Consider the following 25,123-nt stretch of genomic DNA (forward strand, 5'->3'; position numbering starts at 1 on the left):
TTTTGCAAACCTAAAATGCATTTTAAGGCCTTTTTTGGGCTGCTAACATATTCTGAGCTTCAGGGGTATAGGTTGCATTTTTCATGCCAAAAATATTTTGGGGAATTTCAGTGGTCTAGGATGCGGCTTAATGCCCCTTTCAGGCTGCAAATGTTTTTGGGACATTCAGAGCTCCCTGACACCGATTTTGGCCCACCACCATTTTCTGGACTTTAGGGGGTTGAGGATGCCTGTAAACCCCTTTTTTGGGCCTCCAAAGTTTTCAACATTTTTGCAGGCCTAAAATGCATTTTAAGGCCTTTTTTGGGCTGCTAACATATTCTGAGCTTTCAGGGGCGTAGGATGCATTTTTCATGCCAAAAATATTTTGGAGAATTTCATTGGTCTAGGATGCGGCTTAATGCCCCTTTCAGGCTGCAAATGTATTTGGGGCATTCAGAGCTCTCTGACACCGATTTTGGCCCACCAACATTTTCTGGACTTTAGGGGGTCTAGGATGCCTGTAAACCCCTTTTTTCCACATCCAAAGTTATCAACATTTTTGCAAGCGTAAGATTCACTTTAAGGCATTTTTGTGCTGCTAACATTTTCAGAACTTTCAGAGGTGTAGTATGCATTTTTTGTGCCAAAAATATTTTGGGGAATTTCAGTGGTCTAGGATGCAACTAAATGTCCCTTTCAGGTTGCAAATTTGTTTGGGACATGCAGAGCTCTCTGACACTGTTTTTGGGCCACCAACATTTTCTGCACTTTAGGGGGTCTAGGATGTCTGTAAACCCCTTTTTTGGGCCTCCAAAGTTTTCAACATTTTTGCAGGCCTAAAATGCATTTTAAGGCCTTTTTTGGGCTGCTAACATATTCTGAGCTTTCAGGGGTGTAGGATGCATTTTTCATGCCAAAAATATTTTGGAGAATTTCATTGGTCTAGGATGCGGCTTAATGCCCCTTTCAGGCTGCAAATGTATTTGGGGCATTCAGAGCTCTCTGACACCGATTTTGGCCCACCAACATTTTCTGGACTTTAGGGGGTCTAGGATGCCTGTAAACCCCTTTTTTGGGCCTCCAAAATTTTCAACATTTTTGCAGGCATAAAATGCATTTTAAGGCCTTTTTTGGGCTGCTAACATATTCTGAGCCTTAGCGGTGTAGGATGCATTTTTCGTGCAAAAAATATTTTTGGGAATTTCAGTGGTCTAGGATGCGGGTTAATGCCCCTTTCATGCTGCAAATGTTTTTGGGACATTCAGGGCTCTCTGACACCATTTTTGGGCCACCAACATTTTCTGGACTTTAGGGGGTGTAGGATGCCTGTAAACCCCTTTTTTCCACCTCCAAAGTTATCAACATTTTTGCCAACCTAAAATGCATTTTAAGGCATTTTTGTGCTGCTAACATTTTCAGAACTTTCAGGGGTGTAGTATGCATTTTTTGTGCCAAAAATATTTTGGGGAATTTCAGTGGTCTAGGATGCAACTTAATGCCCCTTTCAGGCTGCAAATCTGTTTGGGACATGCAGAGCTCTCTGACACTGTTTTTGGGCCACCAACATTTTCTGGACTTTAGGGGGTCTAGGATGTCTGTAAACCCCTTTTTTGGGCCTCCAAAGTTTTCAACATTTTTGCAGGCCTAAAATGCATTTTAAGGCCTTTTTTGGGCTGCTAACATATTCTAAGCTTTCAGGGGTGTAGGATGCATTTTTCATGCCAAAAATATTTTGGAGAATTTCATTGGTCTAGGATGCGGCTTAATGCCCCTTTCAGGCTGCAAATGTATTTGGGGCATTCAGAGCTCTCTGACACCGATTTTGGCCCACCAACATTTTCTGGACTTTAGGGGGTCTAGGATGCCTGTAAACCCCTTTTTTGGGCCTCCAAAATTTTCAACATTTTTGCAGGCATAAAATGCATTTTAAGGCCTTTTTTGGGCTGCTAACATATTCTGAGCCTTAGCGGTGTAGGATGCATTTTTCGTGCAAAAAATATTTTGGGGAATTTCAGTGGTCTAGGATGCGGGTTAATGCCCCTTTCATGCTGCAAATGTTTTTGGGACATTCAGGGCTCTCTGACACCATTTTTGGGCCACCAACATTTTCTGGACTTTAGGGGGTGTAGGATGCCTGTAAACCCCTTTTTTCCACCTCCAAAGTTATCAACATTTTTGCAAGCCTAAGATGCACTTTAAGGCATTTTTGTGCTGCTAACATTTTCAGAACTTTCAGGGGTGTAGTATGCATTTTTTGTGCCAAAAATATTTTGGGGAATTTCAGTGGTCTAGGATGCAACTTAATGCCCCTTTCAGGCTGCAAATCTGTTTGGGACATGCAGAGCTCTCTGACACTGTTTTTGGCCCACCAACATTTTCTGGACTTTAGGGGGTCTAGGATGCCTGTAAACCCCTTTTTTCGGCCTCCAACGTTTTCAACATTTTTGCACACCTAAGAAGCATTCGAAGTCCTTTTTTTGAGCTGCCAACATTTTCTGATCTTTCAGGGTTGTAGGATGCAGTTTTTGTGCCAAAAATATTTTGGGGAATTTCAGTGGTCTAGGATGCGACTTAATGCCTCTTTCAGGCTGCAAATCTGTTTGGGACATTCAGAGCTCTCTGACACTGTTTTTGGGCCACAAACATTTTCTGGACTTTAGGGGGTCTAGGATGCCTGTAAACCCCTTTTTTGGTCCTTCAAAGTTTTCAACATTTTTGCAGGCCTAAAATGCATTTTAAGGCCTTTTTTGGGCTGCTAACATATTCTGAGCTTCAGGGGTATAGGTTGCATTTTTCATGCCAAAAATATCTTGGGGAATTTCAGTGGTCTAGGATGCGGCTTAATGCCCCTTTCAGGCTGCAAATGTTTTTGGGACATTCAGAGCTCCCTGACACCGATTTTGGCCCACCAACATTTTCTGGACTTTAGGGGGTCTAGGATGCCTGTAAACCCCTTTTTTGGGCCTCCAAAATTTTCAACATTTTTGCAGGCGTAAAATGCATTTTAAGGCCTTTTTTGGGCTGCTAACATATTCTGAGCCTTAGCGGTGTAGGATGCATTTTTCGTGCAAAAAATATTTTTGGGAATTTCAGTGGTCTAGGATGTGGGTTAATGCCCCTTTCATGCTGCAAATGTTTTTGGGACATTCAGGGCTCTCTGACACCATTTTTGGGCCACCAACATTTTCTGGGCTTTAGGGGGTGTAGGATGCCTGTAAACCCCTTTTTTCCACATCCAAAGTTATCAACATTTTTGCAAGCGTAAGATTCACTTTAAGGCATTTTTGTGCTGCTAACATTTTCAGAACTTTCAGAGGTGTAGTATGCATTTTTTGTGCCAAAAATATTTTGGGGAATTTCAGTGGTCTAGGATGCAACTAAATGTCCCTTTCAGGTTGCAAATTTGTTTGGGACATGCAGAGCTCTCTGACACTGTTTTTGGGCCACCAACATTTTCTGCACTTTAGGGGGTCTAGGATGTCTGTAAACCCCTTTTTTGGGCCTCCAAAGTTTTCAACATTTTTGCAGGCCTAAAATGCATTTTAAGGCCTTTTTTGGGCTGCTAACATATTCTGAGCTTTCAGGGGTGTAGGATGCATTTTTCATGCCAAAAATATTTTGGAGAATTTCATTGGTCTAGGATGCGGCTTAATGCCCCTTTCAGGCTGCAAATGTATTTGGGGCATTCAGAGCTCTCTGACACCGATTTTGGCCCACCAACATTTTCTGGACTTTAGGGGGTCTAGGATGCCTGTAAACCCCTTTTTTGGGCCTCCAAAATTTTCAACATTTTTGCAGGCATAAAATGCATTTTAAGGCCTTTTTTGGGCTGCTAACATATTCTGAGCCTTAGCGGTGTAGGATGCATTTTTCGTGCAAAAAATATTTTTGGGAATTTCAGTGGTCTAGGATGCGGGTTAATGCCCCTTTCATGCTGCAAATGTTTTTGGGACATTCAGGGCTCTCTGACACCATTTTTGGGCCACCAACATTTTCTGGACTTTAGGGGGTGTAGGATGCCTGTAAACCCCTTTTTTCCACCTCCAAAGTTATCAACATTTTTGCAAGCCTAAGATGCACTTTAAGGCATTTTTGTGCTGCTAACATTTTCAGAACTTTCAGGGGTGTAGTATGCATTTTTTGTGCCAAAAATATTTTGGGGAATTTCAGAGGTCTAGGATGCAACTTAATGCCCCTTTCAGGCTGCAAATCTGTTTGGGACATGCAGAGCATTCTGACACTGTTTTTGGCCCACCAACATTTTCTGGAGTTTAGGGGGTCTAGGATGCCTGTAAACCCCTTTTTTCGGCCTCCAAAGTTTTCAACATTTTTGCACACCTAAGAAGCATTTGAAGTCCTTTTTTTGAGCTGCCAACATTTTCTGATCTTTCAGGGTTGTAGGATGCATTTTTTGTGCCAAAAATATTTTGGGGAATTTCAGTGGTCTAGGATGCGACTTAATGCCCCTTTCAGGCTGCAAATCTGTTTGGGACATTCAGAGCTCTCTGACACTGTTTTTGGGCCACAAACATTTTCTGGACTTTAGGGGGTCTAGGATGCCTGTAAACCCCTTTTTTGGTCCTTCAAAGTTTTCAACATTTTTGCAGGCCTAAAATGCATTTTAAGGCCTTTTTTGGGCTGCTAACATATTCTGAGCTTCAGGGGTATAGGTTGCATTTTTCATGCCAAAAATATCTTCGGGAATTTCAGTGGTCTAGGATGCGGCTTAATGCCCCTTTCAGGCTGCAAATGTTTTTGGGACATTCAGAGCTCCCTGACACCGATTTTGGCCCACCAACATTTTCTGGACTTTAGGGGGTCTAGGATGCCTGTAAACCCCTTTTTTGGGCCTCCAAAGGTTTCAACATTTTTGCAGGCCTAAAATGCATTTTAAGGCCTTTTTTGGGCTGCTAACATATTCTGAGTTTTAGGGGTGTAGGATGCATTTTTCGTGCAAAAAATATTTTTGGGAATTTCAGTGGTCTAGGATGCGGGTTAATACCCCTTTCAGGCTGCAAATGTTTTTGGGAATTCAGGGCTCTCTGACACCATTTTAGGTCCGCAATCATTTTCTGGACTTCAGGGTGTCTAGGATGCCTGTTACCCCTTTTTTGGGCCTCCAAAGTTTTCAACATTTTTGCAGGCCTAAAATGCATTTTAAGGCCTTTTTTGTGCTGCTAACATATTCTGAGCTTTCAGGGGTGTAGGATGCATTTTTCTTGCCAAAAATATTATTGGGAATTTCAGTGGTCTAGGATGCGGGTTAGTGCCCCTTTCAGGCTGACAATGTTGTTGGGACATACAGAGCTCTCTGACACAGATTTTGGCCCACCAACATTTTCTGGATTTAGAGGGTCTAGGATGCCTCTAAACCCCTTTTTGCCACCTCCAAAGTTTTCTACATTTTTGCAGGCCTAAGATGCACTTTAAGGCATTTTTGGGCTGCTAACATTTTCAGAACTTTCAGGGGTGTAGTATGCATTTTTTGTGCCAAAAATATTTTTGGGAATTTCAGTGGTCTAGGATGCGGGTTAATGCCTGTTTCACTCTGCAAATGTTTTTGGGACATTCAGGGCTCTCTGACACAATTTTTGGGCCACCAACATCTTCTGGACTTTAGGGGGTTTAGGATGCCTGTAAACCCCTTTTTTGGTCCTTCAACGTTTTCAACATTTTTGCAGGCCTAAAATGCATTTTAAGGCATTTTTGGGCTGCTAACATTTTCAGAACTTTCAGGGGTGTAGTATGCATTTTTTGTGCCAAAAATATTTTTGGGAATTTCAGTGGTCTAGGATGCGGGTTAATGCGCCTTTCAGGCTGTAAATGTTTTTGGGACATTCAGGGCTCTCTGACACCATTTTTGGCCCACCAACATTTTCTGGACTTTAGGGGGTCTAGGATGCCTGTAAACCCCTTTTTTGGGCCTCCAAAGTTTTCAACATTTTTGCAGGCCTAAAACGCATTTTAAGGCCTTTTTTGGGCTGCTAACATATTCTGAGCTTTCAGGGGTGTAGGATGCATTTTTCGTGCCAAAAATATTTTTGGGAATTTCAGTGGTCTAGGATGCGACTTAATGCCCCTTTCAGGCTGCAAATCTGTTTGGGACATTCAGAGCTCTCTGACACTGTTTTTGGGCCACAAACATTTTCTGGACTTTAGGAGGTCTAGGATGCCTGTAAACCCCATTTTGGGCCTCCAAAGTTTTCAACATTTTTGCAGGCGTAAAATGCATCTTAAGGCCTTTTTTGGGCTGCTAACATATTCTGAGCTTTCAGGGGTGTAGGATGCATTTTTCCGTGCCAAAAATATTTTTGGGAATTTCAGTGGTCTAGGATGCGGCTTAATGCCCCTTTCAGGCTGCAAATGTTTTTGGGACATTCAGAGCTCTCTGACACCGATTTTGGCCCACCAACATTTTCTGGACTTTAGGGGGTCTAGGATGCCTGTAAACCCCTTTTTTCGGCCTCCAAAGGTTTCAACATTTTTGCAGGCCTAAAATGCATTTTAGGGCATTTTTGGGCAGCTAACATTTTCAGAACTTTCAGGGGTATAGTATGCATTTTTCGTGCAAAAAATATTTTTGGGGAATTTCAGTGGTCTAGGATGCGGGTTAATGCCCCTTTCAGGCTGCAAATGTTTTTGGGACATTCAGGGCTCTCTGACACCATTTTTGGGCCACAACCATTTTCTGGACTTTAGGGGGTCTAGGATGCCTCTAAACTCCTTTTTTCCACCTCCAAAGTTTTCTACATTTTTGCAGGCCTACGATGTACTTTAAGGCATTTTTGGGCTGCTAACATTTTCAGAACTTTCAGGGGTGTAGTATGCATTTTTTGTGCCAAAAATATTTTTGGGAATTTCAGTGGTCTAGGATGCAGGTTAATGCCTGTTTCACTCTGCAAATGTTTTTGGAGCATTCAGAACTCTCTGAAACAGATTTTGGCCCACCAACATTTTCTGGACTTTAGGGGGTCTAGGATGCCTGTAAACCCCTTTTTTGGACCTTCAAAGTTTTCAACATTTTTGTAGGCTTAAGATGCATTTTAAGTCTTTTTTTTGAGATGCCAACATTTTCTGATCTTTACGGGATGTAGGATGCATTTTTTGTGCCAAAAATATTTTTGGGAATTTCAGTGGTCTGGGATGTGGGTTAGTGCCACTCTAAGGCTGCAAATGTTTCTGGGACATTCAGAGCTCTCTGACACCGATTTTGGCCCACCAACATTTTCTTGACTTTAGGGGGTCTAGGATGCCTGTAAACCCCTTTTTTTGGCCTCCAAAGTTTTCAACATTTTTGCACACCTAAGAAGCATTTGAAGTACTTTTTTTGAGCTGCCAACATTTTCTGATCTTTCAGGGTTGTAGGATGCATTTTTTGTGCCAAAAATATTTTGGGGAATTTCTGTGGTCTAGGATGCGGGTTAATGCCCCTTTCAAGCTGCAAATGTTTTTGGGAATTCAGGGCTCTCTGACACCATTTTTGAGCCACAATCATTTTCTGGACTTTAGGGGGTCTAGGATGCCTGTACCCACTTTTTTGGGCCTCCAAAGTTTTCAACATTTTTGCAGACCTAAAATGCATGTTAAGGTCTTTTTTGGGCTGCTAACATATTCTGAGCTTCAGCGGTATAGGTTGCATTTTTCATGCCAAAAATATTTTGGAGAATTTCAGTGGTCTAGGATGCGGCTTAATGCCCCTTTCAGGCTGCAAATGTTTTTGAGACATTCAGAGCTCTCTGACACCGATTTTGGCCCACCAACATTTTCTGGACTTTAGGGGGTCTAGGATGCCTGTAAACCCCTTTTTTGGTCCTTCAAAGTTTTCAACATTTTTGCAGGCCTAAAATGCATTTTAAGGCCTTTTTTGGGCTGCTAACATATTCTGAGCTTCAGGGGTATAGGTTGCATTTTTCATGCCAAAAATATTTTGGGGAATTTCAGTGGTCTAGGATGCGGCTTAATGCCCCTTTCAGGCTGCAAATGTTTTTGGGACATTCAGAGCTCCCTGACACCGATTTTGGCCCACCACCATTTTCTGGACTTTAGGGGGTTGAGGATGCCTGTAAACCCCTTTTTTGGGCCTCCAAAGTTTTCAACATTTTTGCAGGCCTAAAATGCATTTTAAGGCCTTTTTTGGGCTGCTAACATATTCTGAGCTTTCAGGGGCGTACAATGCATTTTTCGTGCAAAAAATATTTTTGGGAATTTCAGTGGTCTAGGATGCGGGTTAATGCCCCTTTCATGCTGCAAATGTTTTTGGGACATTCAGGGCTCTCTGACACCATTTTCGGGCCACCAACATTTTCTGGACTTTAGGGGGTGTAGGATGCCTGTAAACCCCTTTTTTCCACCTTCAAAGTTTTCAACATTTTTGCAGGCCTAAAATGCATTTTAAGGCATTTTTGGGCTGCTAACATTTTCAGACCTTTCAGGGGTGTAGTATGCATTTTTTGTGCCAAAAATATTTTTGGAATTTCAGTGGTCTAGGATGCGGGTTAATGCCCCTTTCAGGCTGTAAATGTTTTTGGGACATTCAGGGCTCTCTGACACCATTTTTGGGCCACCAACATTTTCTGGACTTTAGGGGGTCTAGGATGCCTGTAAAACCTTTTTTGGTCCTTCAAAGTTTTCAACATTTTTGCAGGCCTAAAATGCATTTTAAGGCCTTTTTTAGGCCGCTAACATATTCTGAGCTTGAGGGGTATAGGTTGCATTTTTCATGCCAAAAATATTTTGGGGAATTTCAGTGGTCTAGGATGCGGCTTAATGCCCCTTTCAGGCTGCAAATGTTTTTGGGACATTCAGAGCTCTCTGACACCGATTTTGGCCCACCAACATTTTCTGGACTTTAGGGGTTCTAGGATGCCTGTAAACCCCTTTTTTCGGCCTCCAAAGTTTTCAACATTTGTGCAGGCCTAAGAAGCATTTTAAGTCCTTTTTTTGAGCTGCCAACATTTTCTGATCTTTCAGGGTTGTAGGATGCATTTTTCGTGCAAAAAATATTTTTGGTAATTTCAGTGATCTAGGATGCGGGTTAATGCCCCTTTCAGTCTGCAAATGTTTTTGGGACATTCAGGGCTCTCTGACACCATTTTGGGCCACCAACATTTTCTGGACTTTAGGGGGTCTAGGATGCCTGTAAACCCCTTTTTTGGTCCTTCAAAGTTTTCAACATTTTTGCAGGCTTAAGATACACTTTAAGGCATTTGTGGGCTGCTAACATTTTCAGAACTTTCAGGGGTGTAGTATGCATTTTTTGTGTCAAAATTATTTTGAGGAATTTCAGTGGTCTAGGATGCGACTTAATGCACCTTTCAGGCTGCAAATCTGTTTGGGACATTCAGAGCTCTCTGACACTGTTTTTGGGCCACCAACATTTTCTGGAATTTAGGGGGTCTAGGATGCCTGTAAACCCCTTTTTTCGGCCTCCACAGTTTTCAACATTTGTGCAGGCCTAAGAAGCATTTTAAGTCCTTTTTTTGAGCTGCCAAGATTTTCTGATCTTTCAGGGTTGTAGGATGCATTTTTCATGCAAAAAATATTTTTGGGCATTTCAGTGATCTAGGATGCGGGTTAATGGCCCTTTCAGGCTGCAAATGGTTTTGGGACATTCAGGGCTCTCTGACACCATTTTTGGGCCAACAACATTTTCTGGACTTTAGGGGGTCTAGGATGCCTGTAAACCCCTTTTTTGGGCCTCCAAAGTTTTCAACATTTTTGCACGCCTAAAATGCATTTTAAGGCCTTTTTTGGGCTGCTAACATATTCTGAGCTTTCAGGGGTGTAGGATGCATTTTTCATGCCAAAAATATTTTGGAGAATTTCAGCGGTCTAGGATGCGGCTTAATGCCCCTTTCAGGCTGCAAATGTTTTTGGGACATTCAGAGCTCTCTGACACCGATTTTGGCCCACCAACATTTTCTGGACTTTAGGGGGTCTAGGATGCCTGTAAACCCCTTTTTTCAGACTCCAAAGGTTTCAACATTTTTGCAGGCCTAAAATGCATTTTAAGGCCTTTTTTGGGCTGCTAATATATTCTGAGCCTTAGGGGTGTAGGATGCATTTTTCGTGCAAAAAATATTTTTGGGAATTTCAGTGGTCTAGGATGCGGGTTAATACCCCTTTCAGGCTGCAAATGTTTTTGAAACATTCAGGGCTCTCTGACACCATTTTTGGGCCACCAACATTTTCTGGAGTTTAGGGGGTCTAGGATGCCTGTAAACCCCTTTTTTGGTCCTTCAAAGTTTTCAACATTTTTGCAGGCCTAAAATGCATTTTAAGGCCTTTTTTGTGCTGCTAACATATTCTGAGCTTTCAGGGGTGTAGGATGCATTTTCCTTGCCAAAAATATTATTGGGAATTTCAGTGGTCTAGGATGCGGGTTAATGCCCCTTTCAGGCTGACAATGTTGTTGGGACATTCAGAGCTCTCTGACACAGATTTTGGCCCACCAACATTTTCTGGACTTATGGGGTCTAGGATGCCTCTAAACCCCTTTTTGCCACCTCCAAAGTTTTCTACATTTTTGCAGGCCTAAAATGCACTTTAAGGCATTTTTGGGCTGCTAACATTTTCAGAACTTTCAGGGGTGTAGTATGCATTTTTTGTGCCAAAAATTTTTTGGGGAATTTCAGTGGTCTAGGATGCGGGTTAATGCCTGTTTCACTCTGCAAAGTTTTTGGGACATTCAGGGCTCTCTGACACAATTTATGGGCCACCAACATCTTCTGGACTTTAGGGGGTTTAGGATGCCTGTAAACCACTTTTTTGGTCCTTCAACGTTTTCAACATTTTTGCAGGCCTAAAATGCATTTTAAGGCATTTTTGGGCTGCTAACATTTTCAGAACTTTCAGGGGTGTAGGATGCATTTTTTGTGCCAAAAATATTTTTGGGAATTTCAGTGGTCTAGGATGCGGGTTAATGCCCCTTTCAGGCTGTAAATGTTTTTGGGACATTCAGGGCTCTCTGACACCATTTTAGGGCCACCAACATTTTCTGGACTTTAGGGGGTCTAGGATGCCTGTAAACCCCTTTTTTGGGCCTCCAAAGTTTTCAACTATTTTGCAGGCCTAAAATGCATTTTAAGGCCTTTTTTGGGCTGCTAACATATTCTGAGCTTTCGGGGGTGTAGGATGCATTTTTCGTGCCAAAAATATTTTTGGGAATTTCAGTGGTCTAGGATGCGGGTTAATGCCAGTTTCGCTCTGCAAATGTTTTTGGGACATTCAGGGCTCTCTGACACCATTTTTGGGCCACCAACATTTTCTGGACTTTAGGGGGTCTAGGATGCCTGTAAACCCCTTTTTTGGTCCTTCAAAGTTTTCAACATTTTTGCAGGCCTAAAATGCATTTTAAGGCATTTTTGGGCTGCTAACATTTTGAGAACTTTCAGGGGTGAAGTATGCATTTTTTGTGCCAAAAATATTTTTGGGAATTTCAGTGGTCTAGGATACGGGTTAATGCCCCTTTCAGGCTGCACATGTTTTTGGGACATTCAGGGCTCTCTGACACCATTTTTGGGCCACAACCATTTTCTGGACTTGAGGGGGTCTAGGATGCCTCTAAACCACTTTTTCCACCTCCAAAGTTTTCTACATTTTTGCAGGCCTAAAATGCACTTTAAGGCATTTTTTGGGCTGCTCGCATTTTCAGAACTTTCAGGGGTGTGGTATGCATTTTCTGTGCCAAAAATATTTTGGGGAATTTCAGTGGTCTAGGATGCGGATTAATGCCCTTTTCATTCTGCAAATGTTTTTGGGGCATTCAGAGCTCTCTGACACAGATTTTGGGCCACCAACATTTTCTGGACTTTAGGGGGTCTAGGATGCCTGTAAACCCCTTTTTTGGACCTTCAAAGTTTTCAACATTTGTGCAGGCCTAAGAAGCATTTTAAGACCTTTTTTTGAGCTGCCAACATTTTCTGATCTTTCAGGGTTGTAGGATGCATTTTTTGTGCCAAAAATATTTTGGGGAATTTCGTTGGTCTAGGATGCGACTTAATGCCCCTTTCAGGCTGCAAATCTGTTTGGGACATTCAGAGCTCTCTGACACTGTTTTTGGGCCACCAACATTTTCTGGACTTTAGGGGGTCTAGGATGCCTGTAAACCCCTTTTTTGGGCCTCCAAAGTTTTCAACATTTTTACAGGCGTGAAATGCATTTTAAGGACTTTTTTGGGCTGCTAACATATTCTGAGCCTTAGGGGTGTAGGATGCATTTTTCGTGCAAAAATATTTTTGGGAATTTCAGTGGTCTAGGATGCGGGTTAATACCCCTTTCAGGCTGCAAATGTTTTTGGGAATTCAGGGCTCTCTGACACCATTTTAGGTCCGCAATCATTTTCTGGACTTCAGGGGATCTAGGATGCCTGTTACCCCTTTTTTGGGCCTCCAAAGTTTTCAACATTTTTGCAGGCCTAAAATGCATTTTAAGGCCTTTTTTGGGTTGCTAACATATTTTGAGCTTCAGGTGTATAGGTTGCATGTTTCATGCCAAAAATATTTAGGGGAATTTCAGTGGTTAGAATGCGGCTTAATGCCCCTTTCAGGCTGCAAATGTTTTTGAAACATTCAGGGCTCTCTGACACCATTTTTGGGCCACCAACATTTTCTGGACTTTAGGGGTCTAGGATGTCTGTAAACCCCTTTTTTGGGCCTCCAAAGTTTTCAACTATTTTGCAGGCCTAAAATGCATTTTAAGGGTTTTTTTGGGCTGCTAACATATTCTGAGCTTCAGGGGTGTAGGATGCATTTTTCATGCCAAAAATATTTTTGGGAATTTCAGTGACCTAGGATACGGGTTAATGCCCCTTTCAGGCTGCAAATGTTTTTGGGACATTCAGGGCTCTCTGACACCATTTTTGGGCCACAAACATTTTCTGGACTTTAGGGGGTCTAGGATGCCTCTAAACCCCTTTTTTCCACCTCCAAAGTTTTCTACATTTTTGCAGGCCTAAGATGCACTTTAAGGCATTTTTTGGGCTGCTAACATTTTCAGAACTTTCAGGGGTGCAGTATGCATTTTCTGTGCCAAAAATATTTTTGGGAATTTCAGTGGTTTAGGATGCGGGTTAATGCCCTTTTTATTCTGCAAATGTTTTTGGGGCATTCAGAGCTCTCTGACACAGATTTTGGCCCACCAACATTTTCTGGACTTTAGGGGGTCTAGGATGCCTGTAAACCCCTTTTTTGGACCTTCAAAGTTTTCAACATTTGTGTAGGCATAAGATGCATTTTAAGTCCTTTTTTTTGAGATGCCAACATTTTCTGATCTTTCAGGGTTGTAGGATGCATTTTTTGTGCCAAAAATATTTTTGGGAATTTCAGTTTTCTGGGATGTGGGTTAGTGCCACTTTCAAGCTGCAAATGTTTTTGGGACATTCAGAGCTCTCTGACACCGAGTTTGGCCCACCAACATTTTCTGGACTTTAGGGGGTCTCGGATGCCTGTAAACCCCTTTTTTGGTCCTTCAAAGTTTTCAACATTTTTGCAGGCCTAAAATGCATTTTAAGGCTCTTTTTGGGCTGCTAACATATTCTGAGCATTCAGGGGTGTAGGATGCATTTTTCGTGCCAAAAATATTTTTGGGAATTTCAGTGGTCTAGGATGCGGGTTAATGCCCCTTTCAGGCTGCAAATGTTTTTGGGACATTCAGGGCTCTCTGACACAATTTTTGGGCCACCAACATCTTCTGGACTTTAGGGGGTCTAGGATGCCTGTAAACCCCCTTGTTGGTCCTTCAAAGTTGTCAACATTTTTGCTGGCCTAAAATGCATTTTAAGGCATTTTTGGGCTGCTAACATTTTGAGAACTTTCAGGGGTGAAGTATGCATTTTTTGTGCCAAAAATATTTTTGGGAATTTCAGTGGTCTAGGATGCGGGTTAATGCCCCTTTCAGGCTGCAAATGTTTTTGGGACATTCAGGGCTCTCTGACAACATTTTTGGCCCACCAACATTTTCTGGACTTAAGGGGGTCTAGGATGCCGGTAAACCCCTTTTTTGGCCCTTCAAAGTTTTCAACATTTTTGCAGGCCTAAAATGCATTTTAAGGCCTTTTTTGGGCTGCTAACATATTCTGAGCTTCAGGGGTGTAGGATGCATTTTTCGTGCCAAAAATATTTTTGGGATTTTCAGTGACCTAGAATGCGGGTTAATGCCCCTTTGAGGCTACAAATGTTTTTGGGACATTCAGAGCTCTCTGACACAGATTTTGGCCCACCAACATTTTCTGGACTTTAGGGGGTCTAGGATGCCTCTAAACCCCTTTTTTCCATCTCCAAAGTTATCCACATTTTTGCAGGCCTAAGATGCATTTTAGGGCATTTTTGGGCAGCTAACATTTTCAGAACTTTCAGGGGTGTAGTATGCATTTTTTGTGCCAAAAATATTTTTGGGAATTTCAGTGTTCTAGGATGCTGGTTAATGCCCCTTTCAGGCTGCAAATGTTTTTGGGACATTCAGGGCTCTCTGACACCATTTTTGGGCCACAACCTTTTTCTGGACTTTAGGGGGTCTAGGATGCCTCTAAACCCCTTTTTTCCACCTCCAAAGTTTTCTACATTTTTGCAGGCCTAAGATGCACTTTAAGGCATTTTTTGGGCTGCTAACATTTTCAGAACTTTCAGGGGTGTAATATGCATTTTTTGTGCCAAAAATATTTTTGGGAATTTCAGTGGTCTAGGATGCGGGTTAATGCCCCTTTCAGGCTGTAAATATTTTTGGGACATTCAGGGCTCTCTGACACCATTTTTGGGCCACCAACATTTTCTGGACTTATGGGGTCTAGGATGCCTCTAAACCCCTTTTTGCCACCTCCAAAGTTTTCTACATTTTTGCAGGCCTAAAATGCACTTTAAGGCATTTTTGGGCTGCTAACATTTTCAGAACTTTCAGGGGTGTAGTATGCATTTTTTGTGCCAAAAATTTTTTGGGGAATTTCAGTGGTCTAGGATGCGGGTTAATGCCTGTTTCACTCTGCAAAGTTTTTGGGACATTCAGGGCTCTCTGACACAATTTATGGGCCACCAACATCTTCTGGACTTTAGGGGGTTTAGGATGCCTGTAAACCACTTTTTTGGTCCTTCAACGTTTTCAACATTTTTGCAGGCCTAAAATGCATTTTAAGGCCTTTTTAAGGCTGCTAACATATTCTGAGCTTCAGGGGTGTAGGATGCATTTTTCGTGCCAAAAATATTTTTGGGAATTTCAGTGGTCTAGGATGCGGGTTAATGCCCCTTTCAGGCTTCAAATGTTTTTGGGACATTCAGGGCTCTCTGACACCATTTTTGGGCCACCAACATTTTCTGGACTTTAGGGGGTCTAGGATGCCTCTAAACCCCTTTTTTCCATCTCCAAAGTTTTCAACATTTTTGCAGGCCTAAAATGCATTTTAGGGCATTTTTGGGCAGCTAACATTTTCAGAACTTTCAGGGGTGTAGTATGCATTTTTTGTGCCAAAAATATTTTTGGGAATTTCAGTGGTCTAGGATGCGGGTTAATGCCCGTTTCACTCTGCAAATGTATTTGGGGCATTCAGAGCTCTCTGACACAGATTTTGGGCCACCAACATTTTCCGGACTTTAGGGGGTCTAGGATGCCTGTAAACCCCTTTTTTGGACCTTCAAAGTTTTCAACATTTGTGCAGGCCTAAGAAGCATTTTAAGACCTTTTTTTGAGCCGCAACATTTTCTGATCTTTCAGGGTTGTAGGATGCATTTTTTGTGCCAAAAATATTTTGGGGAATTTCAGTGGGCTAGGATGCGACTTAATGCCCCTTTCAGGCTGCAAATCTGTTTGGGACATTCAGAGCTCTCTGACACTGTTTTTGGGCCACCAACATTTTCTGGACTTTAGGGGGTCTAGGATGCCTGTAAACCCCTTTTTTGGGCCTCCAAAGTTTTCAACATTTTTACAGGCGTGAAATGCATTTTAAGGACTTTTTTGGGCTGCTAACATATTCTGAGCCTTAGGGGTGTAGGATGCATTTTTCGTGCAACAAATATTTTTGGGAATTTCAGTGGTCTAGGATGCGAGTTAATGCCCCTTTCAGGCTGCAAATGTTTTTGGGAATTCAGGGCTCTCTGACACCATTTTAGGTCCACAATCATTGTCTGGACTTCAGGGGGTCTAGGATGCCTGTTACCCCTTTTTTGGGCCTCCAAAGTTTTCAACATTTTTGCAGGCCTAAAATGCATTTTAAGGCCTTTTTTGGGTTGCTAACATATTCTGAGCTTCAGGTGTATAGGTTGCATGTTTCATGCCAAAAATATTTTGGGGAATTTCAGTGGTTAGGATGCGGCTTAATGCCCCTTTCAGGCTGCAAATGTTTTTGAAACATTCAGGGCTCTCTGACACCATTTTTGGGCCACCAACATTTTCTGGAGTTTAGGGGGTCTAGGATGCCTGTAAACCCCTTTTTTGTTCCTTCAAAGTTTTCAACATTTTTGCAGGCCTAAAATGCATTTTAAGGTCTTTTTTGTGCTGCTAACATATTCTGAGCTTTCAGGGGTGTAGGATGCATTTTTCTTGCCAAAAATATTATTGGGAATTTCAGTGGTCTAGGATGCGGGTTAATGCCCCTTTCAGGCTGACAATGTTGTTGGCACATTCAGAGCTCTCTGACACAGATTTTGGCCCACCAACATTTTCTGGACTTAGAGGGTCTAGGATGCCTCTAAACCCCTTTTTGCCACCTCCAAAGTTTTCTACATTTTTGCAGGCCTAAGATGCACTTTAAGGCATTTTTGGGCTGCTAACATTTTCAGAACTTTCAGGGGTGTAGTATGCATTTTTTGTTCCAAAAATATTTTTGGGAATTTCAGTGGTCTAGGATGCGGGTTAATGCCTGTTTCACTCTGCAAATGTTTTTGGGACATTCAGGGCTCTCTGACACAATTTTTGGGCCACCAACATCTTCTGGACTTTAGGGGGTCTAGGATGCCTGTAAACCCCTTTTTTGGTCCTTCAACGTTTTCAACATTTTTGCAGGCCTAAAATGCATTTTAAGGCATTTTTGGGCTGCTAACATTTTCAGAACTTTCAGGGGTGTAGTATGCATTTTTTGTGCCAAAAATATTTTGGGGAATTTCAGTGGTCTAGGATGCGGGTTAATGCCCGTTTCACTCTGCAAATGTATTTGGGGCATTCAGAGCTCTCTGACACAGATTTTGGGCCACCAACATTTTCCGGACTTTAGGGGGTCTAGGATGCCTGTAAACCCCTTTTTTGGACCTTCAAAGTTTTCAACATTTGTGCAGGCCTAAGAAGCATTTTAAGACCTTTTTTTGAGCTGCCAACAATTTCTGATCTTTCAGGGTTGTAGGATGCATTTTTTGTGCCAAAAATATTTTGGGGAATTTCAGTGGGCTAGGATGCGACTTAATGCCCCTTTCAGGCTGCAAATCTGTTTGGGACATTCAGAGCTCTCTGACACTGTTTTTGGGCCACCAACATTTTCTGGACTTTAGGGGGTCTAGGATGCCTGTAAACCCCTTTTTTGGGCCTCCAAAGTTTTCAACATTTTTACAGGCGTGAAATGCATTTTAAGGACTTTTTTGGGCTGCTAACATATCTTTCTGATCTTTCAGGGTTGTAGGATGCATTTTTTGTGCCAAAAATATTTTGGGGAATTTCAGTGGGCTAGGATGCGACTTAATGCCCCTTTCAGGCTGCAAATCTGTTTGGGACATTCAGAGCTCTCTGACACTGTTTTTGGGCCACCAACATTTTCTGGACTTTAGGGGGTCTAGGATGCCTGTAAACCCCTTTTTTGGGCCTCCAAAGTTTTCAACATTTTTACAGGCGTGAAATGCATTTTAAGGACTTTTTTGGGCTGCTAACATATTCTGAGCCTTAGGGGTGTAGGATGCATTTTTCGTGCAACAAATATTTTTGGGAATTTCAGTGGTCTAGGATGCGAGTTAATGCCCCTTTCAGGCTGCAAATGTTTTTGGGAATTCAGGGCTCTCTGACACCATTTTAGGTCCACAATCATTGTCTGGACTTCAGGGGGTCTAGGATGCCTGTTACCCCTTTTTTGGGCCTCCAAAGTTTTCAACATTTTTGCAGGCCTAAAATGCATTTTAAGGCCTTTTTTGGGTTGCTAACATATTCTGAGCTTCAGGTGTATAGGTTGCATGTTTCATGCCAAAAATATTTTGGGGAATTTCAGTGGTTAGGATGCGGGTTAATGCCCCTTTCAGGCTGCAAATGTTTTTGGGACATTCAGGGCTCTCTGACACAATTTTTGGGCCACCAACATCTTCTGGACTTTAGGGGGTCTAGGATGCCTGTAAACCCCCTTGTTGGTCCTTCAAAGTTGTCAACATTTTTGCTGGCCTAAAATGCATTTTAAGGCATTTTTGGGCTGCTAACATTTTGAGAACTTTCAGGGGTGAAGTATGCATTTTTTGTGCCAAAAATATTTTTGGGAATTTCAGTGGTCTAGGATGCGGGTTAATGCCCCTTTCAGGCTGCAAATGTTTTTGGGACATTCAGGGCTCTCTGACACCATTTTTGGCCCACCAACATTTTCTGGACTTTAGGGGGTCTAGGATGCCGGTAAACTCCTTTTTTGGCCCTTCAAAGTTTTCAACATTTTTGCAGGCCTAAAATGCATTTTAAGGCCTTTTTTGGGCTGCTAACATATTCTGAGCTTCAGGGGTGTAGGATGCATTTTTCGTGCCAAAAATATTTTTGGGATTTTCAGTGACCTAGAATGCGGGTTAATGCCCCTTTGAGGCTACAAATGTTTTTGGGACATTCAGAGCTCTCTGACAAAGATTTTGGCCACCAACATTTTCTGGACTTTAGGGGGTCTAGGATGCCTCTAAACCCCTTTTTTCCATCTCCAAAGTTTTCAACATTTTTGCAGGCCTAAAATGCATTTTAGGGCATTTTTGGGCAGCTAACATTTTCAGAACTTTCAGGGGTGTAGTATGCATTTTTTGTGCCAAAAATATTTTTGGGAATTTCAGTGTTCTAGGATGCTGGTTAATGCCCCTTTCAGGCTGCAAATGTTTTTGGGACATTCAGGGCTCTCTGACACCATTTTTGGGCCACAACCTTTTTCAGGACTTTAGGGGGTCTAGGATGCCTCTAAACCCCTTTTTTCCACCTCCAAAGTTTTCTACATTTTTGCAGGCCTAAGATGCACTTTAAGGCATTTTTTGGGCTGCTAACATTTTCAGAACTTTCAGGGGTGTAGTATGCATTTTTTGTGCCAAAAATATTTTTGGGAATTTCAGTGGTCTAGGATGCGGGTTAATGCCCCTTTCAGGCTGTAAATATTTTTGGGACATTCAGGGCTCTCTGACACCATTTTTGGGCCACCAACATTTTCTGGACTTTAGCGGGTCTAGGATGCCTGTAAACCCCTTTTTTGGCCCTTCAAAGTTTTCAACATTTTTGCAGGCCTAAAATGCATTTTAAGGCCTTTTTAAGGCTGCTAACATATTCTGAGCTTCAGGGGTGTAGGATGCATTTTTCGTGCCAAAAATATTTTTGGGAATTTCAGTGGTCTAGGATGCGGGTTAATGCCCCTTTCAGGCTTCAAATGTTTTTGGGACATTCAGGGCTCTCTGACACCATTTTTGGGCCACCAACATTTTCTGGACTTTAGGGGGTCTAGGATGCCTCTAAACCCCTTTTTTCCATCTCCAAAGTTTTCAACATTTTTGCAGGCCTAAAATGCATTTTAGGGCATTTTTGGGCAGCTAACATTTTCAGAACTTTCAGGGGTGTAGTATGCATTTTTTGTGCCAAAAATATTTTTGGGAATTTCAGTGGTCTAGGATGCGGGTTAATGCCCCTTTCAGGCTGCAAATGTTTTTGGGACATTCAGGGCTCTCTGACACCATTTTTGGGCCACAACCATTTTCTGGACTTTAGGGGGTCTAGGATGCCTCTAAACCCCTTTTTTCCACCTCCAAAGTTTTCTACATTTTTGCAGGCCTAAGATGCACTTTAAGGCATTTTTTGGGCTGCTAACATTTTCAGAACTTTCAGGGGTGTAGTATGAATTTTCTGTGCCAAAAATATTTTGGGGAATTTCAGTGGTCTAGGATGCGGGTTAATGCCCGTTTCACTCTGCAAATGTATTTGGGGCATTCAGAGCTCTCTGACACAGATTTTGGGCCACCAACATTTTCCGGACTTTAGGGGGTCTAGGATGCCTGTAAACCCCTTTTTTGGACCTTCAAAGTTTTCAACATTTGTGCAGGCCTAAGAAGCATTTTAAGACCTTTTTTTGAGCTGCCAACATTTTCTGATCTTTCAGGGTTGTAGGATGCATTTTTTGTGCCAAAAATATTTTGGGGAATTTCAGTGGGCTAGGATGCGACTTAATGCCCCTTTCAGGCTGCAAATCTGTTTGGGACATTCAGAGCTCTCTGACACTGTTTTTGGGCCACCAACATTTTCTGGACTTTAGGGGGTCTAGGATGCCTGTAAACCCCTTTTTTGGGCCTCCAAAGTTTTCAACATTTTTACAGGCGTGAAATGCATTTTAAGGACTTTTTTGGGCTGCTAACATATTCTGAGCCTTAGGGGTGTAGGATGCATTTTTCGTGCAACAAATATTTTTGGGAATTTCAGTGGTCTAGGATGCGAGTTAATGCCCCTTTCAGGCTGCAAATGTTTTTGGGAATTCAGGGCTCTCTGACACCATTTTAGGTCCACAATCATTGTCTGGACTTCAGGGGGTCTAGGATGCCTGTTACCCCTTTTTTGGGCCTCCAAAGTTTTCAACATTTTTGCAGGCCTAAAATGCATTTTAAGGCCTTTTTTGGGTTGCTAACATATTCTGACCTTCAGGTGTATAGGTTGCATGTTTCATGCCAAAAATATTTTGGGGAATTTCAGTGGTTAGGATGCGGCTTAATGCCCCTTTCAGGCTGCAAATGTTTTTGAAACATTCAGGGCTCTCTGACACCATTTTTGGGCCACCAACATTTTCTGGAGTTTAGGGGGTCTAGGATGCCTGTAAACCCCTTTTTTGTTCCTTCAAAGTTTTCAACATTTTTGCAGGCCTAAAATGCATTTTAAGGTCTTTTTTGTGCTGCTAACATATTCTGAGCTTTCAGGGGTGTAGGATGCATTTTTCTTGCCAAAAATATCATTGGGAATTTCAGTGGTCTAGGATGCGGGTTAATGCCCCTTTCAGGCTGACAATGTTGTTGGCACATTCAGAGCTCTCTGACACAGATTTTGGCCCACCAACATTTTCTGGACTTAGAGGGTCTAGGATGCCTCTAAACCCCTTTTTGCCACCTCCAAAGTTTTCTACATTTTTGCAGGCCTAAGATACACTTTAAGGCATTTTTTGGGCTGCTAACATGTTCAGAACTTTCAGGGGTGTAGTATGCATTTTTTGTGCCAAAAATATTTTTGGGAATTTCAGTGGTCTAGGATGCGGGTTAATGCCTGTTTCACTCTGCAAATGTTTTTGGGACATTCAGGGCTCTCTGACACAATTTTTGGGCCACCAACATCTTCTGGACTTTAGGGGGTCTAGGATGCCTGTAAACCCCTTTTTTGGTCCTTCAACGTTTTCAACATTTTTGCAGGCCTAAAATGCATTTTAAGGCATTTTTGGGCTGCTAACATTTTCAGAACTTTCAGGGGTGTAGTATGCATTTTTTGTGCCAAAAATATTTTTGGGAATTTCAGTGGTCTAGGATGCGGGTTAATGCGCCTTTCAGGCTGTAAATGTTTTTGGGACATTCAGGGCTCTCTGACACCATTTTTGGCCCACCAACATTTTCTGGACTTTAGGGGGTCTAGGATGCCTGTAAACCCCTTTTTTTGGGCCTCCAAAGGTTTCAACATTTTTGCAGGCCTAAAACGCATTTTAAGGCCTTTTTTGGGCTGCTAACATATTCTGAGCTTTCAGGGGTGTAGGATGCATTTTTCAGGCCAAAAATATTTTTGGGAATTTCAGTGGTCTAGGATGCGGGTTAATGCCCCTTTCAGGCTCCAAATGTTTTTGAAACATTCAGGGCTCTCTGACACCATTTTTGGGCCACCAACATTTTCTGGAGTTTAGGGGGTCTAGGATGCCTGTAAACCCCTTTTTTGTTCCTTCAAAGTTTTCAACATTTTTGCAGGCCTAAAATGCATTTTAAGGCCTTTTTTGTGCTGCTAACATATTCTGAGCTTTCAGGGGTGTAGGATGCATTTTTCTTGCCAAAAATATTATTGGGAATTTCAGTGGTCTAGGATGCGGGTTAATGCCCCTTTCAGGCTGACAATGTTGTTGGGACATTCAGAGCTCTCTGACACAGATTTTGGCCCACCAACATTTTCTGGACTTAGAGGGTCTAGGATGCCTCTAAACCCCTTTTTGCCACCTCCAAAGTTTTCTACATTTTTGCAGGCCTAAGATGCACTTTAAGGCATTTTTGGGCTGCTAACATTTTCAGAACTTTCAGGGGTGTAGTATGCATTTTTTGTGCCAAAAATATTTTTGGGAATTTCAGTGGTCTAGGATGCGGGTTAATGCGCCTTTCAGGCTGTAAATGTTTTTGGGACATTCAGGGCTCTCTGACACCATTTTTGGCCCACCAACATTTTCTGGACTTTAGGGGGTCTAGGATGCCTGTAAACCCCTTTTTTTGGGCCTCCAAAGGTTTCAACATTTTTGCAGGCCTAAAACGCATTTTAAGGCCTTTTTTGGGCTGCTAACATATTCTGAGCTTTCAGGGGTGTAGGATGCATTTTTCGTGCCAAAAATATTTTTGGGAATTTCAGTGGTCTAGGATGCGGGTTAATGCCCCTTTCAGGCTGCAAATGTTTTTGAAACATTCAGGGCTCTCTGACACCATTTTTGGCCCACCAACATTTTCTGGACTTTAGGGGGTCTAGGATGCCTGTAAACCCCTTTTTTGGGCCTCCAAAGTTTTCAACATTTTTACAGGCGTGAAATGCATTTTAAGGACTTTTTTGGGCTGCTAACATATTCTGAGCCATAGGGGTGTAGGATGCATTTTTCGTGCAACAAATATTTTTGGGAATTTCAGTGGTCTAGGATGCGAGTTAATGCCCCTTTCAGGCTGCAAATGTTTTTGGGAATTCAGGGCTCTCTGACACCATTTTAGGTCCACAATCATTGTCTGGACTTCAGGGGGTCTAGGATGCCTGTTACCCCTTTTTTGGGCCTCCAAAGTTTTCAACATTTTTGCAGGCCTAAAATGCATGTTAAGGCCTTTTTTGGGTTGCTAACATATTCTGAGCTTCAGGTGTATAGGTTGCATGTTTCATGCCAAAAATATTTTGGGGAATTTCAGTGGTTAGGATGCAACTTAATGCCCCTTTCAGGCTGCAAATGTTTTTGAAACATTCAGGGCTCTCTGACACCATTTTTGGGCCACCAACATTTTCTGGAGTTTAGGGGGTCTAGGATGCCTGTAAACCCCTTTTTTGTTCCTTCAAAGTTGTCAACATTTTTGCTGGCCTAAAATGCATTTTAAGGCATTTTTGGGCTGCTAACATTTTGAGAACTTTCAGGGGTGAAGTATGCATTTTTTGTGCCAAAAATATTTTTGGGAATTTCAGTGGTCTAGGATGCGGGTTAATGCCCCTTTCAGGCTGCAAATGTTTTTGGGACATTCAGGGCTCTCTGACACCATTTTTGGCCCACCAACATTTTCTGGACTTTAGGGGGTCTAGGATGCCGGTAAACTCCTTTTTTGGCCCTTCAAAGTTTTCAACATTTTTGCAGGCCTAAAATGCATTTTAAGGCCTTTTTTGGGCTGCTAACATATTCTGAGCTTCAGGGGTGTAGGATGCATTTTTCGTGCCAAAAATATTTTTGGGATTTTCAGTGACCTAGAATGCGGGTTAATGCCCCTTTGAGGCTACAAATGTTTTTGGGACATTCAGAGCTCTCTGACACAGATTTTGGCCCACCAACATTTTCTGGACTTTAGGGGGTCTAGGATGCCTCTAAACCCCTTTTTTCCATCTCCAAAGTTATCCACATTTTTGCAGGCCTAAGATGCATTTTAGGGCATTTTTGGGCAGCTAACATTTTCAGAACTTTCAGGGGTGTAGTATGCATTTTTTGTGCCAAAAATATTTTTGGGAATTTCAGTGTTCTAGGATGCTGGTTAATGCCCCTTTCAGGCTGCAAATGTTTTTGGGACATTCAGGGCTCTCTGACACCATTTTTGGGCCACAACCTTTTTCTGGACTTTAGGGGGTCTAGGATGCCTCTAAACCCCTTTTTTCCACCTCCAAAGTTTTCTACATTTTTGCAGGCCTAAGATGCACTTTAAGGCATTTTTTGGGCTGCTAACATTTTCAGAACTTTCAGGGGTGTAGTATGCATTTTTTGTGCCAAAAATATTTTTGGGAATTTCAGTGGTCTAGGATGCGGGTTAATGCCCCTTTCAGGCTGTAAATATTTTTGGGACATTCAGGGCTCTCTGACACCATTTTTGGGCCACAACCTTTTTCTGGACTTTAGGGGGTCTAGGATGCCTCTAAACCCCTTTTTTCCACCTCCAAAGTTTTCTACATTTTTGCAGGCCTAAGATGCACTTTAAGGCATTTTTTGGGCTGCTAACATTTTCAGAACTTTCAGGGGTGTAGTATGCATTTTTTGTGCCAAAAATATTTTGGGGAATTTCAGTGGTCTAGGATGCGGGTTAATGCCCGTTTCACTCTGCAAATGTATTTGGGGCATTCAGAGCTCTCTGACACAGATTTTGGGCCACCAACATTTTCCGGACTTTAGGGGGTCTAGGATGCCTGTAAACCCCTTTTTTGGACCTTCAAAGTTTTCAACATTTGTGCAGGCCTAAGAAGCATTTTAAGACCTTTTTTTGAGCTGCAAACATTTTCTGATCTTTCAGGGTTGTAGGATGCATTTTTTGTGCCAAAAATATTTTGGGGAATTTCAGTGGGCTAGGATGCGACTTAATGCCCCTTTCAGGCTGCAAATCTGTTTGGGACATTCAGAGCTCTCTGACACTGTTTTTGGGCCACCAACATTTTCTGGACTTTAGGGGGTCTAGGATGCCTGTAAACCCCTTTTTTGGGCCTCCAAAGTTTTCAACATTTTTACAGGCGTGAAATGCATTTTAAGGACTTTTTTGGGCTGCTAACATATTCTGAGCCTTAGGGGTGTAGGATGCATTTTTCG

Source organism: Ambystoma mexicanum, chromosome 7p (assembly GCF_040938575.1).
Source record: "Ambystoma mexicanum isolate Mex_15411 chromosome 7p, UKY_AmexF1_1, whole genome shotgun sequence".
NCBI classification, from domain to species: Eukaryota; Metazoa; Chordata; class Amphibia; order Caudata; family Ambystomatidae; genus Ambystoma; species Ambystoma mexicanum.